The following is a 16,131-nucleotide window of genomic DNA, read 5'->3' as shown; positions in this document are numbered from 1 at the left end:
AAGAACTGACATTAGCTTAGAAAGGCTTCTTCTAGCAGACTTCAGTTGTCCTAAAGGCTGCTTTTGTCAATATTTGATATCATTTCATTTCAATGTGTTATACCATTAAGATTTGCTATGATAATAAAAAAAGACGTTATAAACGTCCATCTAGGTTTAAGTCAGTTGTCATAAAAGGTGTCTTGTAGACTTTTGGACACTACTTTTCATTAAAATAAAAGCAAAATCAATATCAATGTCATTAAAATGAGATTAAAATCAGAATCCTATGACCGTTTAACTATCCTTGTCTGAAAGACTGCTTTCGACATGAATATCAGTTATTATTGAGTAATGATGTAAGTTTTTAAACAAATTGACTAAATCAACTAAAACACCTTACTTTTGGCATAACATTGGCACTTAAAGAGTTACTTGTCTTTTGACAGTCAATAAAAAACTTCAAGCAGTAGTTGAAAGTTTGCCTTCCCTGGAGGTAGCAGGAGATGTCCATTAGATGTCCTCCTTAACTGCATTCTCAATCTTTGACAGAAGTGCATAACATTGGTTCTTAAAGTTGTTCCCCATGAATGCATAAAGATATGGGTTCAGAGCGCTGTTGGCACTGGCAAGAATGATGACAACCACATATGCAGTAGGAAGAAAACTCTTATATTTCTCATAGTTTAGGTCCATCAGTGCAATAGTGTGGTAAGGCACCCAGCAAATCAAGAAACTAGCAATCAGCAGCGTCATGATCTTAAATGGCTTTTGAAACTTTGGCATCTGGTTGGACTTCAGCTTTCGGACAACAGCAACATAGGAGACAATAATGACCAGGAAAGGAATCAGAAACCCAAAAATTAACTCGCATGCCACTTCAGCAAAATGATTTTGATCATTTATGTGACTGTAGAAACAAAACGTGGTATGGTCGAGGTGATCATGTTCAACATCGTCAAGGACAACCGCCTGTGCACTAAGTGCAGCTGAGATGAGCCAAGCCAGCACGACTACCGCAGAGGCCTTTCTGACGGTGCGCTGGTTTTGTGCCCACACAGGAAATGTAACAATTACACAGCGGTCCACACTGATGATGACGAGGAGGAAGACGCTGCTGTACATGTTAAGCAGTGTGAAGAAAGACCAGAACTTGCACATGAAGTAATCGAAGACCCACTCATTTTTTAACATATCAATGATACCAATAGGCAGGAAGGCACATAATGTGAAATCAGACATGGCCAGACTCAGGTACCAGGTAATGATAACTGATTTCTTTAGCTTAAACCCTGCAATCCAGATCACTAAACCATTTCCAGCAACACCCAGGATGAAGATCATCAAATTGGCTGCTGCAAAGAAGATACATATTGCATTTTTGCAAGTTGGAGAAGCCGTAGACTGACTTGTGGTGTTCTCGTTTCTGGATCCTATATATTCTGTTGCTGTCCCTGGACCTGAGGTCATCATGTGGCTTAATTCTGTAAAGAAGACACAGAAAAAGTAAGTTGCCTTAAAGAGATTTGACATATATCCTAAATAAAGAAAGTTCTTTGTAAGTATAGGTGGACACACTTCAAACAAAGATTCTTTATGGTGTACCACAGGGATCTGTAATAGGGCTGCTTTATTTTCATTGTGCCTGCTACAATCAGGTTAAATCATTAGAGAGCCTACAGGGTGTTTTATATATGAAACATGTTACCCTTAATATAAGGTAAAAGTGTCTGTAACTGGCAACGAATCATGTCTTCATTAGGCTGAAAAATCAAAAACAAATGACAACAGAAAACATTTGCGATGGATAAACTAGGTGAAGAACACCCCCCCCCCCCCCCCCCCCCCCACTGCAGATGGTCAGACCAAGACTTCTTCAGGAAGTAGGTGTAGCAGAGTCAAGAAAAGACTTCACCTGCATAAATATAGAGGGTTTACCACAAAATATAAAGTGCTGGTAAGCCTTGAAAGTAGGAAGCTCAGAATCTAAAAAAGATAAATGTTTGTATATCTCTTGAACATCCTATAAACAGTCATAACAAAGGATTTGCAACCAAGTATTAAAATGACAGTTTAGTTAGTTTGTCCAATTACTTCAGAGCCCCTAAAAATGGGTGGGGGATGTATGTACGAAGGTTGTTTGATTTTCCCTTTTCATAACTAAGGACGTCTATTCTCCTGGGTTGTGGTGAGTACTGGAGCCTATCCCAGCAGTCATTGTGCAGAAGGCAGGAAATATATTGCACAGGTCCCCAATCCGTCACAGGGCAGACACACAAACATATACAATTTTTCAATTTTTCTATGTATTTTTGTATCTTTAACTCCAGTTAGGCTGCTAACAGATTGAGTTGGGAAACCAGAGGGGGACAGAAACTCAATCTAGTACTTTATTATAATGTTAGGTTGTTACTCCACATAGTATAATACAATATTTAGCTCAGAGTGCATTTGATTTGAAAGTATGTACATTCAAATTGGGTGAAAGGCATAGGAATTACTGTCATTATTATACATAGTCCCTCACATTTTTAGGGGCTCAAAAGTAATAGGACAAACTAAGATTCAGAAGTTAAACTGTCATGTGATTGGCTAACAACATCCAAATTGTGAAATATGGCAGTGGTAGCATCAAGTTAAGTGGCAGGGACAGGGAAACTGTTAAGGACTAAGGGACAGATGAATGCATGCAAATCCAGACTGGGGTGACAGTTCATCTTTCATCCTGACAATGACCCAAATTATGCAGCCATGATAATAGTGGAGTGGCTTTGGGGCAACCCCTGAATGGCCCAGTCAAAAACCCATCATATTTGACAGAGCTTGAGAAGATCTGCCATGAAGAATAGGATAAACATTTTCAAGATGACCTGCAGCTGTAATTGCTGCCAATGTGGCATTTATTGAATAAAAGGGTTTGAATACTTTTATGAATAAGAGATTTCAGTTTTTGATTTTTATTCAATTTTAAAAAATTCTAAAAGTATCTACATCATTATGGGTGTATACAGTTATATACAGACATAGTATATGGTATACAGACAGTTATATCCATTCAAAATGAATCCACAACACAAAGTGAGTTAGATAAAAAGTCAAAGGGTCTGAATACTTTCTGCATCTACTGTATATATTTTATATATTTTAAAAGTTGGAACATCAAGTTACTTAGTTTTTTAAAAAAGCTGTTATTTTATACAATACTAACCAAAAGCTAGTCACAAAAAAAAGCATTTCAAAAAGTTAAATTGAGCTTATTGGCAACACCAAAATGTTATTAATAATAAATGGGATGATTAATTTATATTAATTTATAGTACATTATTAACATAATTCTCAGTGTTTGACTCATTTGTCATCTACAGCTCTGTTTATAATATTGGACAGATTTAAAAGCTGTAGACAGTGTAAACCAATAGCATCATAATGGAATAATTTCATACATTTATCTGCAACATTTTTAAAATAGTCAAGATTAATTCAAAATCACCAGTGCAAATACCTGAGAACTTGGAGCAGCCTGATTATGTTCTTTATATCCTGAAAGGTTTTGGGATATTTGGCTCACTATGTTTATGTTTGAATAAGCATGAGACTTACCGGTGAAAGGCTGCTTCAATATGCTTCTGCAGAGAGACAGATATTATTTATGGCATTCAGTTCCTCTCTGTGGTGACTTCAGTTCTCAGAATTCAAAAATAATCTACAAACCACACAGCCCTCATTGCCACAGCACATCTACTGCTCAGTTGGACAATAAGCCATAACCAGTATGAAGCTAGGAACAGGTGAAATAAACATTAGATTTGTCTAATTTGAAAGCAGCTCTTTCTGAACAGGTTCTTTCCAATAAACTCCTTAAAAGTGAAGTTTCTTTTTTTGTTTGTTTTCAGTGTAGAGGTAAGCAAATATTCACTGTTACTTTAAACTTTAAGTACTAAAAAAATAGGAAAAAGTAAATATGGACCACATTCACCACATTCATGATTGGTATAGTGCAGTGGCTAACGCCTTTGCTCACCACGCTGTAGACCCCTGCAGTAGACTGGGGTTCAATCCCCCTCCACGGCAAGCACTCTAAACTATATCAATAAGAGTCCTTGGGCAAGACTTCTAACACTACCTCCGCCTACCTGTGTAAAACGATCACTTTGTTAGTCGCTCTGGATAAGAGCGTCTGCCGAATGCCACAAATGCAAATATGCAATTGTGGCATGTACAAAGATTTTGACACTGAAGACCTAATCTTTGTGAATATATCAATGACAACAGAAGGAGCATAATAAAAGACCGACCAAGCCAGGCTCAGGTATCAGGCTGTAATAATTGGCTTCTTTATCTTAAACCAGATTTCGGCAAACCAAATGTTAATTAGAGACATTTTGTCCTTTCGACAGAAGTCAAATCACCTTGGGAGCCGCAAAATTTATGTCCATTTTACCATCTTGGCTGTAAATATGTCTCAGTATGAGATAATGTGCTAGTACAGGCTTAAAATATAATATAATACAGGAAAACACAGACCTGCTCTGTGTTATGCTTTTGGTCAGCTATAGCCACTTTTCTCTGAATCAATATCTGACAGGAAACTTATCCAAAAAAGTAGAATCGTTTCTTATTAAATGTCTCTCAATATTCAACTTTTTACAACTTTAACAATAAAGCCTTATCTATCTATTCATTTCCAAATTATCAATGTTTTTCAGTGCCATTTCATTAGCTACTAGCTTGTCTCCATTGCTGTGGCAACCAGCAGTTTGCACACCAACCTTCAGGGTTTATGGTTGGTGAATTAGCACATACAGGCCACACTAGCATTTAGGACCATTTATTATCACAACGATGTCAGAAAGATCAGCAGAGCTTTATTTTACTGCAAAGGAGAATTATTTTACTTTTACTTAACAACTTTTTAAAAGAAATGTTTTGAAAAGTGTTTTATACAGCACCAACGAGGCTTCTGCTATTGTTATGATGTCAAGGTTTTAATAATAGAAGAACCCTTTTTGGTGCCCTATAGAGCCCTTTTCAAAAAGATTCTATTTAAAACTATGTACTCCACCATTCTGAAGAAGGGTTCTTTGAATATTCATGGTTCCATATAGAACCATTTTCCTTACTAAACAACCCTTGAAGAACTATCATTTTAAGTGTGTATATAAACCATCTACAGCAAAAGCTCCATCTATCTAAAGAGCTATCTATCTAAAAAACTTTTTTTTTTCAAAAGGTGTTCATGGGTTTATATAGTATAATTTTCTTTGCTAAAAACCCTTGAAGAACCATCTTTTAAGAGTACTACAGAATTCCTCTTACTGTCTTTGTCAGCAGTCACATCATCAATAAATACAAGGGAACCATAAGCTGCCACACATGCCCGCAACATAACACTGCCTCCACCATGCTTAGGATATACTTTGGATCATGAGGATTTCCTTCTCTTCTACTTACTCTACTTTTCACATGCTGTTTCTTACACTGTTCACCTGATTTAGATCTAAGTACCCTTACCCTCAAAGCTGAAAGTTTGAGCTCATATTTGTTGTGTATTTTCAACTTTAACATGCTGCTAAAATAACAGTACCTTTGTTGACAGCTAAATGTTTATGGACCTGACGATATATGTCTTTTAAAATCCAAGTTGGAATACTCTTCCATCTGGAACTTATCCAATTAGACTTAAGGCTGTAACTGCTAACAAGGGTGCTTCAAGAAAGAACTTAGTGAAGGATATGAATACTTGTGTAATAATGCTTCAGTTTTGCAGGTTGGTGAGGAAAACAAGGTTTTAAAGCAAAGCTGTAATGTAATAAAATGAGGAAAATGTGACAGGTAAATTATGAATGTATAATCACTTTTAATTTCATCATTGTGGCTGCTTCCTTGACTGCCCTCCGAATGATAACCTTGGGGTGGTTCTAAAGGACCCCGGAGGACTAGAGTGACCCAGAGCTACAGTTTAAAGTGGAGGTAAACGCCTCCAATATTTGTGTGGGAGGAATCTTTTCCAAATGCTACACTGTAAGCTCCACCCCTGTGTCATCAAATGTAAAGTAATTTTGTATTGCAGGTTTTCTCAATGTTTGTTTTTTTTGACTATGGGTCATATCTCATATCCTTCTTTGCACAACTTATCATAGGCAGATTTATCTCACTTTACATTCTCAGTATGGGTTGCATTTCAGGGATTCTTTGTGTGTGTTTGTGTGTGTATTTGTATATATATTTTCTAAATGACATTTGGTGAATTGCTGAAAATGTGGCTATCCCATTGATTTTTTCCTGAATAATATGTGGCATCTACAGTTTTTTTTTTTTTTTGGCTTATGGATTTGCTACACCCAGGCTTACGTGAAAGAATATTTTGTAATGTTATGGGGCAAATGCTCTTTATAATGGATAAAGTCAGCCATGCCACATTTATAACTGTGTTATATGTAATAACCGAGTTATTACAGGCCAGTCTACTTTAGATCTGGTTTTCCCCTTCTGGTAACGTTTATGTCAATAGTATCCATGGAAGAAATATGATGGTCTGATATTTTAAAATTTGAAAAGTCTTTTAATCTACTTTGTCTTGAAGCTGCATGGCTTAAAATGCTTTGAAGACACTTGTTGGGGTTATATATAGCACAACCTTTTAGCAGTGGGTGATGAAGACTGGCTTTACTTACTGCACATCCTTAACAGCTCAAGTCAGTCACTTACCAGACAAAGAACAGTTTGACAAACCAAATATTTAGATACTAAATAATATATGTTAGGCCCATGTACATCCTATGTTCCCAAGGCTTTTTATTGCCAGAATAATCTTCTCATGTTCCCTTATTGTCATTTTCTAGGAACTTTATGTTCCCATGCACCCATGTGTCAGACCCAGTTTGCCTCAAAATGAAAATAAGACATATTTGGATACATTATATACATTATAATATCTGAAATTAAGTCATGTGTATACTGCATGTAGATTGTCTTGGTAAAAAACACTCCCTGACTATACAGTTCAGTGAACAGACTTTAAAATCTATTTAGGTTTTGCTCAAGATTTAACTCAAGCTTCACAATATTAGCAACTTTGAAAAGTATACCTAAATTAACATTTGCGCAAAAAATAGAATCTTTTAGCACATCCTCATTGAGAACCATTTCTTGTTTGGGGGAATTCCTGAAGGGCAATTCCATTACTGTTTCCTCTCAAAAAGAGAAATGAGGGGTCAAATCAAAATAAATGTAGATACCAGTAACAGAACTTTAAGCTACTATGTTTGTATCATCTTTTATGTAATATTTCAGAAATATACATTTAAAATCATATATTTCAATTTATTACACTTAAACTGGCTACTTGCTTCACTAGCTCATTAGCTCACTGCTGCTTGCCTAGCAGAGGGCAACTGTTCACCATATCTAGTGACTAACTATGACATAAGAGAAGCCAAGAGAAGTGATATTACATCACCAAGAGAGCTAGTGTAAAGAGAAAAGAAAAGAGGACTGAGCAGCGAGCCTTGTGGGACACCAGTGGAGAGCCTGAATGGAGAGGATCTGAACCCTCTCCATGTTACCTGATAAGAGTGATCCTCCAGATAGGACTTGAACCACTTCCACGCATAGCCAGTGATTCCAAGATTCCAATATTTCAACATTTCTCTTTTGACATTCAAACTCCAACATGATGTTTCAACACAATTAAGGTCCATATGTATGTTCCCAAGGCCCTTTATCCCCTCAGCCCTTTCATAATACATCATACCCCAATGTAATATAATAATGAAACCAATGGAGTTCCTAATGTCATTGTTATGCTGATGATACTCAACTAATGTTTTCTTTTTTACCCGCTGACACAGGTTTCCAGTCGCATCTCGGCATGTCTGTCTGACATCTCTTCATGGACGGCAGCTCACCACCTGAAGCTCAATCCTAGCAAGACTGAGTTGATATTCTTTCCTGCAACTACAGGTCCTCATCATGATCTCACCGTCTCATCCGAGAACTCTCTGATTGTTCCGTCTGTAGAGGCAAGAAGTCTTGGTGTGACTCTGGATGGCCAGTTATCGTTCTCAATCGCAAACCTAACTCGGTCATGCAGATATCTCTGGTACAACAGCCGTAGGATTCGACCCTTCCTCACCCTAGAGGCAGCCCAGGTGCTAGTCCGAGTCTGTTGTCTTCTCAAGGCTTGACTACTACAACTCGCTCTTGGCTGGTCTTCCCATGCATGCCATCAAGCCTCTGCAACTCATCCAGAATGCGGCAGCACGGCTCGTCTTCAATCTGCCCAAGTTCAGCCACGTCACCCCACTGCTGCGCTCCCTTCACTGGCTTCCTGTAGCTGCACGCATCAGATTTAAAACCCTAATGCCTGCCTACAAAGCCAAAAATGGACCAGCCCCTACCTACTTGATGGCAATGGTGAAATCTCGAACTGTACCATGAGCCCTTAGAGCTTCGAGTACAGCTCGGCTTGACCTGCCATCCTTCAAGGCGCATGGAAGACAAGCTTCTCTGTACTGGCAGCCAATTGGTGGAATGAACTCCCACTGGCTATCTGAACAGCAGAGTCTCTTGTTGTCTTCAAACGCAGACTGAAGACATCTCACACAGCACTTAAATGAGTATTGAATTAAGTATTGTTTGCAATATATTGTGCTCCGCTTGTACATCATATTTTATTGTATTGCACTGTGGATTGTAGTTTACTTTATTGTTGAATGCACTGTGTATTGTAGTTTATTGTATTGTACTGCACGACACTGCGTGGCACAGAGTTCTGTGCTCAACTCTGTTCCTTTTTTCTGGGTATCTACAGTGACTTTTGTTTCTAGCAGTATCTGAGCTCAGGACTGTCTTTTTCTCTAACCTATTGGTAACTAGCAAAGATACTTTCTCTAGATAGACAAAGCACTACTTGTAAATCACTCTGGATAAGAGCATCTGCTAAATGCTGTAAATGTAAATGTAAATATTGGAGTGAACCGATTTATTTATTTGGTTTCTGAGCCCTATTTGGAACATACAAATCTTACCAATAGTATTATTTAACAGGGTCATGGTTGTATTAACCCTACCTTACCTAAAGTGTATTCAGAGACTTTGTTGGTAACTTTGTGGTAACACATTTACAGCCCCCTACAAATATTAACCTAATCACTGTCTAATGGTTTTGTAGTATTTTAAGAAGTTGAAAGAAGACTTCCCTACTAGGTGAAGGAAAAACCCTCACCACAGATAGCCAGATTAAGAACACTCTTCAAGAAGTAGGTGTATCAATGTCAACAACAAAGAAAAGACTTCACCAGCACAAATATCGAGGGTTTACCACAAGATGTAAACCACTGGTAAGTCTAGAAATCAGGAAGCTCAGAATAGAGCTAAATAAATATATAAATAAAAGACATCTAAAAAAAGATTGTACAGCTCTCAAACATCATGATGGGAAGAGAAGAGTATGTTTAATATAAAGAACTGTGTATCGTTGCACCTTATGAATGTACGAATTTACGTATGAATGTATGAATTTGGTGATTATATTTTTCTATGTAATTTACATTGAAAATTTTATGATGATTGGACCAATGTAAATCAATTAGACTATCTTTACATTAACTTTCATTAAAAGTTAAGCGCATTTTTTTGCCCTCTGCTGTGAAGTTACCTTTTTGGATACACTTATTTTTCTTTGGACTGCGTTGTTATAATCCAAAACATACCATGTCATCTCTCAAGCATTGTTGAATTAGTTTTAGGGAGTGGGCTTGAATGACTACCAAAGGGTTCTCTTGTATTTAATGCTGCTGTGGTACTGAATAACGGAACATTTCCTGCTCAGTTTCAGTCAAATCCTTCAGAACTCTTGGATGACTCTTCACATTGCAGATGCACAGTGACCTAACAAATATTTTTTTAAGGCAAATAGTGGAATGTTCTGTAATGGTGCAGCCAAAACTGAAGGTAAAATGCTGCAAACAGCTGCAGTAAAGGCCTGTCAGACCATCACCAGGGAAGAAACACCATATCTGTAGATGTCTATGGGTTCCAGACATCTGACAGCCATTGACCACAAAAGATTTGCAACCAAGTATTAAAATGACAATTTAAGTTAATTTGTCCCCTAAAGATGGGGAGCTCTGTATAAAATTGGTTGTTTTCCCCCTATCATACATCATTCAAAAATGTTACATAATAGTAGTATGTACAGGGAAAATACAAGTGGGCATAGTACAGACCCCATGGCTGGTAGTACCATCATACACAAAAGTTTGAATACTCCCCTCAAATTATATTTGTTGACGTTCACATACTTGAATATTGCAAATTTAAAACCATTACATCTATAACTTTGCTGAGTTTAACATATTGGAGAAAAAAACCATGACATTTAAAATGTGCCATAAATGTTTACAAAGGCCACATAAGTTTGTTTTTTATTTTTTCTACCAATTTGTTCAATTCAGTTTTATGAAACAGTTATTGTACATTAAAATATGCATAATCTGTAGAGGAGGTATTCATTTATTTTCACTTATTAAATTAACAAAACTTGTTGATTGACCACACCATTTCAAAACATTTCAGAAGTGTTAAGCATTTGTCTATGTATAATTTGGCTGCTAACAGAATTGGTTAGGAAGCTGAAGGGGGACAGCAAGTCAATACACTACTTCATTATTATACATACATCCTTCACATTTTTAGGGGCACAAAAGTAAAAGGACAAACATATTCATAAATTAAATTGGCACTTTTAAAACTTGTTTGGCTAGCATCATCCCTATTGTGAAACATGGTGGTGGTAGCATCAAGCTAGAGGCAGGGACAGGGAGACTGGTAAGAACTGAGGGATGGATGAATGCAGGCAAATACAGTAACAACCATGGGGTGACAGTTTACCTGTCAACATGACAATGACCCAAAACATGCAGCCAGACAAATATTGGAGCTGCTTTTTACAATAATAATAAAAAGCTAGGCACAAAAAAGTATTTTGAAAATTTTGATTAAGCTTATTGGGAACACCATAAAGTTATTCGTGATAAATCAGATCATTTATTTACAGTAATCTGTACAACATTATTAACATCATTTCTGGTTTATGTTTGAATGAGTATGAGGACTTACCTATCAATGGCTGCTTCACTATGCTACTGCAGAGCTGGGGCTGTTTATTATGAAGGACAGACTATTTTATAGCATTCAGTTCCTCTCTGTGGTGACTTTAGTTCTCAGAATTCCAAAATAATCTATAAACCATACAGCCCTTTTTCCACAGCATGTCTACTGCTCAGTTGGGCAATGTGCCACAAGAAGTATGAAGCTAGGAACAGGTTAAATAGGCAGTAAATATGTCTAATTTGTAAGGAGCTCATTCTTTTGAACAGGTGCTTTTCAATAAATTCCTCAAAGGTCCTGCTGAATTAAACTTCTTGGGCATCCCTGGCCACAGCCCACAGTTACTTTAAACTTCATGTACTTAAAAAATAGAAGAGAAAAAATTGCCAGAACTTAATAAACCCGAAAGCCCTTAACTAAATAATTAAAACTGCCCTTGACTTAATAATTAAAACTGCTTAGGTGTCTGTACACTCATGATGACGATGATGAGACGTACATGTTCAGCAACATGAAGAAAAGTCAGAATCTGCACATGAAGTTCTTGAAGACCTATTCTTTTTAAACATACCAACAATGGGCAAAATGAGCATAATATAAAGACTGACAAAGCCAGGCTCAGGTACCAAGTGGTAACAATTGGCTTCTTTAGCCTAAACCAGATTTCAGCAAGCCAAATGTTAAGAAGAGCCAATTTGTCCTTTCAACAGAAATCAAATCACCTTGGGAGCCACAACATTTTATGTCTATTTTACCATCTTGGCTGTAAATATATCTCAGTATTAGATAATGAACTAGTATTGGCTAAAACATAATATATTAAAGGTAAACACAGACTTACTTTGCTCTGCTTTAAGCTTGTTTTCAGTTATAGCCACTTTTCTTGCATCTCTGGCATGAAAATGTTCCACAGAAGTAGAATAGTTTCTTGTAAAATGTCTCTCAACATTTGACTTTAAATGGTACCTGAGATGCCAGAATGTAACTGCTGCAACATTAATAGTGGAATAAGAAAATTTGAACAATAATCTAGCAAACAAGAACCTTCAGCCTTGTGACTTTTTAGTCTTTGTTTCTTGTTGCAGATTAAACATATCAGGAAACCAGCTGGAGTGACTATAAATGCAAGAAAGTCCATTTATCTCCAAATTATAGATGTTCATTTAAATTTTTTTTCTATGCCATTTCATAAGCTAGCTTGTCTGTGCTGCTATGGTGACCAGCAGTTTGCATGCCAACCTTCAGGGTTAATGGCAGATACAGGCTATATTAGCTCATTAATAATTTAAAGCATTTAGGGACATTTATTGTTGAAACTCTCAGAATAATCAGCAGAGCTTTATTTTACTGCAGATTATTTTATTTTTACCTAAAATTCTAACTGCTGTGGAGCCACAGTGGTGCAGTAAAAGGGGCATATTCGGCTATGGCGCTACATGTTGCCAATCCCTGGCTTAAACGCTGCAGTCTAGATCACCCAACCAATTCCAGCAACACCCAGCATGATAATCCAATTAGCTGCTACAAAGAAAATATTTTAAAATAACATTTTTCAAAAGGCTTTTATATAGCATCAAAACTTGTAATAATAGAAGAACCCTTTTTGGTGCTCTACAGAACCCTTTTCAAAAAGATTCTATATAAACTCATGTACAGCACATTCTCCATCACTCTGAAAAAGTCTTTCGCCATACAAAGAACTACATTAGATAGATGGAAAATATGCAAAATATTTTGAATTATACAAAAGGTTCTTTGAGTGTTTATGGTTCTATATATTATTTCCATTATTTCTTTGCTAAAGATCTCTTGAAGAACCACCTTTTTTTAAAAGTGCTTCAGAATTCCTCCTACTGCTTTTGTTTGCAGTCATGTCATCAATAAATTCAAGGGAATCATGAGCAGCAACACATGCCAACAACATAACACTACCTCCACCATGCCTGAAAGTTGAGATGCTACACTTTGGATCATGAGCAGTTCCTTGTCTATGCTCTTTTCATATCCTGTTTCTTACACTGTTCACCTGATGTGGCTGTACATTCCCTTAAAGCTGAAAGTTTGAACTCATATTCATATTTTCTACTTCAACATGCTGTGGTAGGCTGCTAAAATATCAGTAACTTTGTTGACAGCTATATGTTTATGGACCTGACAATATATATGTCATTTTAAATCTAAATTATAATACTGTTCCATCTGGAACGTATCCAAGCAAACTTAAGGCTGTAATTGGGGCAGTCAACCAGCCCTGTGACTGGAAGGTTGCCGGTTCAATCCCCTCGACTGACAGTCCATGACTGAAGTACCCTTGATCAAGGCACCTAACCCCCAAATGCTCTCTGGGCGCCATTGATAGGGCTGCTCACCGCTCCGGGCAAGTGAGCGCACTGCCCCCTAGTGTGTGTGTTCACTAGTGTGCATGCATGTGGGTGTTTCGGATGCACGGATGGGTTAAATGTGGAGGTCTAATTCCACAGTGTGCAAACACAATTGGCACATGGTTCTAAATTCTAACAAGGGTGCTTCAACAAAGCACTGAGTGAAGAATATGAATACTTGTGTAAGTATGATGCTTCAGTTTTGCATGTTGGTGAGGAAAAGAAAACACTTTTAAAGCATAGGTGTAATGTACTAAAATTAGGAAAAAGTGTCTGTGTACCTTATCCAATCAATTTTAAAAGTTTGGAATAAAAAAAATAAAAAAAAGTTATTTTAAATACTAATAACTATAAGCTAGGCACCAGAATGTATTTCAAGTTCAACTAAGATTTAACATTTCTAAAAATTACTTTATTCATAAGTGATGCCAAACTTTTGAATTGTAATTCCATTTTTTTTTAATGGCAGCATGTATTCTGTGTTTTTAATAAGAGTCATGTATATTTTATAATGTTTCTTTGCTTGAATCTGTGCTTTACAATGAGCTAAAGCTTAAAAAAATCCTGAAAACTGAAGCCATCAGTCATTTAAGTTAGTTGCTTATTATCAGGGACAACCTAGTTTGTGCAGTTCAGTTCCCCTCTATGATAACTTTAGTTGTCAGAATTTTAAAATAATCTGTAAACCATCTGTAAACCCTTTTCCAATGAAATGGTCAAACCTGTAATGTGCCAACTATCTGCTAGGCCTATCCGTGGACTTGGTCTTCAAAAGACCTGCAAAGACTGGCATAAGGCTCAAATCGTTTCTCTTCATAGGACATATGACTGTGCCATGTTATGAGGCAAGCACTCTTTATAATAGATAAGTCATGCCACATCTATAATAAGTTATTACAGACAGTCTACTTTAGATCTGGTTTTCCCCTTCTGGTAACGTTTATGTCAATAGTATCCATGGAAGAAATGAGATGGTCTGATATTTTAAGAGTTGAAAAGTCTTTTAATGTACTTTGTCTTGAAGCTGCATGGCTTACACTTGTTGGGATTATATATAACAACCTTTTAGCAGTGAGTGATGAAGACTGGCTTTACTTACTGCACATCCTGAACAGCTCAAGTCAGTCACTTACCAGACAAAGAAGACTTAGACAAACCAAATATTTAGATACCAGTAGGTTGTCAACACCACAGAAGAGCAATAAGACAGATCAACATAATTGAGGGTTTATTAAAGCAAATAACACAAGACAAATGGGGGGGTTGGAGGGGTAGCTGCTCACCTACAGGGGTAACACTGCAAACAGGGAACACAGCAAATCATACAAACCAACTACAAAGCCCACTACAAAACCATACAATAGTTTGGTGTGAAAAGGGTTAAAAGCATTACAAGCTCATCAAGGTGAAACCACTACAAAACCTGAAATAAGCCTGTAGTGAACAGCGAGACTCCTCACCCCAGCCAGTGGCCCACAAAGTACAAGCTTGAAACCCAACTAATTAAAATAAAAATAAAATTGCCTTTATTAACCTTAACAAACAGTATCTAAAAGCATAAACCCAACACACATTACCAAATCCAAACTACTGCCTACACTAGGCCGCTGGCTAGAGTAATTGGTGGCGCACAGTGTCCCAGTACAGGTTGGCCACCCTGTCTGAGACAAACAAAACCAAATTAAGTGAACACACACACACTCACACAAACATGCACCACATTACCCGTTGAAACTGCACTCACCCATACACTCTCACAAATATCAGCGAAACCCAACTACAGGAGATCAGGCAAGTCACAGATAAGTTAAACAGCCTCAACACATACACACACTCAATATCTCACACACCTAACACAGACACTCCAAAGGAAATAAACCTGCACACCACCAACCTTACCCCCTGCACAACGTTCACGTTCTTTGGTACTTCCCCAAGTGGAGAAGGTAAGAAATTGATCGAACTACAGCACATCTAAGGTTATAAATGTTCATCGACAGTGGCTTCGCTATGTTAAGTACCACTTTAGTACATTAGTACATTAGTACATTTTGACCATGTGCGCCAAGTGTTAGCTAGTATTTTGAAGTAGACATCTTAGTTAGCTAGTTTATAATTTATCAACGGTTTTCACAAAATAATTAGACATTTCTTGTTGTGCCAAGTTTTTTGCTGCATTTTAAGTTCATACAGATGACAACAGGCCCCCCCAAGCTTCAGGTGAGCGTGTTAACAGCAGGCCATGCTTCAGAACATGGTTTCAACCAGCAAGAGAGTCGGTTGACCTCAGTCTTTGGTATAGTACATCTCAACACATGAAACCTTAGTTTGAGGCTGTTTGTGACTTTGTGCACTGTGAGTCTGTAGAGATTATAAGTTATTTGCATAGTTCAGACTTCAGAGTGCAGGTATTGCTTACAGAGAATGTGGGGTACTACCTAAAGAGTTCAGAATTCAAAGTGCAAATATTACTTAGAGTTATATTATTAATTACAGAGGTTTTAAGCTTGTTCTAGTTTGTATTTTCCAACTGCGGGCTGCAATGGCATATGTTATGCCACCGTTTACATGCCGCTCATGTGGTATGTCGGTGAAAAGTATTAAAAGCTATATTGATCATCAGATTCTGTATAGGCATGAGGCAAATATTTACAATCCA

General features: G+C 37.2%; 1 pseudogene; it reads right to left on the bottom strand.

Moving 5' to 3' along the window:
- Window positions 1–441: 441 nt before the first annotated feature.
- On the bottom strand, window positions 442–1,464 carry LOC108438715 (annotated as a pseudogene).
- Between the last annotated feature and the right edge of the window lie 14,667 nt (window positions 1,465–16,131).

The sequence above is a fragment of the Pygocentrus nattereri genome, chromosome 20, assembly GCF_015220715.1.
Source record: "Pygocentrus nattereri isolate fPygNat1 chromosome 20, fPygNat1.pri, whole genome shotgun sequence".
In the NCBI taxonomy this organism is placed as follows: Eukaryota; Metazoa; Chordata; class Actinopteri; order Characiformes; family Serrasalmidae; genus Pygocentrus; species Pygocentrus nattereri.
Note: the sequence above shows the minus strand (reverse complement) of the source record. Positions and strands in the feature narration are given on the sequence as shown.